Source organism: Meleagris gallopavo, chromosome 22 (genome assembly GCF_000146605.3).
Source record: "Meleagris gallopavo isolate NT-WF06-2002-E0010 breed Aviagen turkey brand Nicholas breeding stock chromosome 22, Turkey_5.1, whole genome shotgun sequence".
Classification (NCBI taxonomy): Eukaryota; Metazoa; Chordata; class Aves; order Galliformes; family Phasianidae; genus Meleagris; species Meleagris gallopavo.
Window position 1 is genome coordinate 9,305,622 of NC_015032.2, and position 2,944 is coordinate 9,308,565.

Here is a 2,944-nt window from a genome sequence, read left to right on the forward strand (position 1 = left end):
AGGGTGCGCAGAGCCCACCGGGCAAACGGAAGGCTGCGGGGGGCGGGAGAGGGAATTAATGGCCCCTCGTGGGTCGCGGTCCGCTCGTAAGCGGCCCGAGGTGACCTCGAGCACTGCCCCTGCCCTGCTACAGCAGCCCCTTACACTTGGGCGAGGGAAATTAAGGGACATAGTGCTTATTAGTAACGGAGAAAGGCTTCGCTGAGCTCCTTGAGGCGGTGACTCGAAACAAAAATCCATCATACAAGGAACAGTAATGATGTTCAAATAAATATCTAAATACAGATTAGCTCCAGTGGATTCTTTGGGAATGTCTAAGAACAGCTTTCAAAGGTACTGATTTATTGGTACTTTACAAAAAGCCTATTTTTCTTCAAACCTTACACTGGTGACAATATCACACTGAGCTTATTCCCCCTTTATTACTATGTCCAATATAGAATTACACACAGATGACAAATTCCTTGACTCTAAGCTTCCACCTTTTCTACCATAAAGTTCCAAACACACATCTAAAAATAATAAAAAAAGTTTAATGCCACTATTTTTATGATTAAATGATGCTAAGTGAAAATGGTGTTACGTGGTTGAAAACAAACAGGACAGCTTTTATGTGCAAGAACAATCAGGGCAAGAAGAGCAGAAAGCGACTGAGCAGAAAAAGATGATCCCATCATTTTGCTACTTGAAGTCCAAAGCAGCACAGGAGTACAACAGTTCCTGAGAACTCCTAAGGAAAATGGCCAGCTTTAGTTTGAAGAAAAAAAAAAGTCAGCACAGGGCAGATGTGTAGGAAGAACCATAATTGTTCGAGAAGTAAATATTTTGAAAAGCCACGCAGGATATATTAGAGAAAATGAAAATTTACTCATTTAGTTTATGATTTATTTGGATTTTTGCCTAAAAACAAACATTGCTTCCAATGACCTAATTCTGACTTTGCAGGAGAAGGCTAATCGTCCTGACCCTTTTTCATTAGGCCACATTCTTCACTACATTCAGCATGACCCTGGATCAGCTCAATTGAAGCAGCACAGATCCCCCACATACAGCTGCAGCACGGCGGGGGAACCTGGCAGCTGTGCTCAGGAACCACAGCTCAAGAGGAGCACTTTGTGTCAGTACAACCGCATCCACACCAGGGGCTGCAAGGATACAATGGTCTTAGTGCAAGTACACCACTCCTGAACAGCGAGTTACACTAATGCAGAAGGTGTATGGAAAACAGGGGCTATGTGTTGCTGACATTTTGATAAGATTGTTATACTGCTTTTTAAGATAGCATTTGACCTTTCAGCAGTGACTTCTATCATGTGATAAAACAATTCACAGCCAATTAAGTTTTACAACACACCTGTGAGCCATGGTGATCCATTTCCACATATTTTAGACACAAACTTGAGTTGGATAAGGCAGATGAATCATACAGAGCCAAAAAGACATTCAGCAGCAAGGTCAGGAACACAAACCAGGAAACTCAGCATTCCTCTGTCCCAACCACAGGCCAACATGCCTACAATGCACAGATTCTACAAACCAGCTCTAGAAGGACTGCAAACAGTAACTACCAAGTCAGAAGGAGATTTGCTGCACAAAGTTTGCTACACCACAGCGGTCCACAGACTGCACTAAAGAAGGAAGCACGCGCTCCTTTTTTAAAGGCATTTTCGATCATACGGAACTCATGACCTTATAAAGTTTCATTGTGAACTTTCTTCAACAAGCTACAATCAACAAAGACACTAAAATGTGCATTAGTGGCAGCGGTGTAGCAATCTAAATTTGATTTAGCATCACTGGAAAATCTGTCACAGCAGATCATTCATTTCAACAAAAGGGTAAATTCACCTCGCAGTCAGTGCATGTAATTTCCATTAATGTTAATGGCAGTTATGCAAGTGCATTAAGAGGATAATATACCCCCTGGTTTGTGACAACCCTGCAAAGTGAAAGGTGCTTCCTTTCGAAGAGAATGGGGTTTCCAGCTCATGCATTTCAAAATAACTTCTTTTGGCACTGTTACAAACAGGATAGATAACTATTATATGCACTTGGAGAACAGTCTCCAAAGTTACAGCAGTTTAGCAATTTCAGCTCATTTTCCTAGTGCCAAAAATTCAAAGGATACAGACACATCTAAAACACTGTGGTTTATTTGAAGTCTCGGGCAACAAAATCATGTGAAGTTACTGGTAAAACAAGAAGGCCTGAAAGACTGCTGGTGCAAGGAGAAAGGAATGATGTAGGTTTATACTTTTTAAATTAAATAAATCCTCTTCACTCACTAGCTGTCAAATAATTCTGTGTATACACAGACCATCACGCAAAAAAATCAGGAGTCCAAGAGCTAAAATGAAGAAGGAAGTCCATTTCTTTCAATCCCAGTTTTCTCACTGCACATCACCAAATAAATGTCAGCTCTCATAGCACGTCATTTAACAGATTGGATTATTTTATTGTACTTCAAAACAACAAATATTGCTGATTACACAAACAATTAGTCTGTAAAATCCCTGGATATACCTACTGAAATTAGGAGGAAACAGATGTGCAGGCATTTATTTTTTTTTTTAATACCATCATGTCTATCCACATTGTTAGGCAACGATCCCTCTCAAAATTAAACCTGCAGTTTCCCTGCACACCTCACTTTGAAGTAGCATGGCACAGAAAGATACGTTGAACAACTCATGTTGGAATATTTACTGCTCTATGGATTTGGGCACCAAGGGGAGCCATTCTGACCCAGCTGGCAGATAGGGGGGATCCATACTGTTATCTTCTCATCAGCTCAGGGACAATGGCCTGTACCCAAGGGTGGAGAAAACAGGCATGGGCAACTGCAGCCCCATCACAGAGCTCTGGGAACAGGAGAAGCAGCACATCTAGAAACTCTCAGAAATGACAGGATAGTCAGAGAGAGTTCAGTCATCTAAAAAAAAAA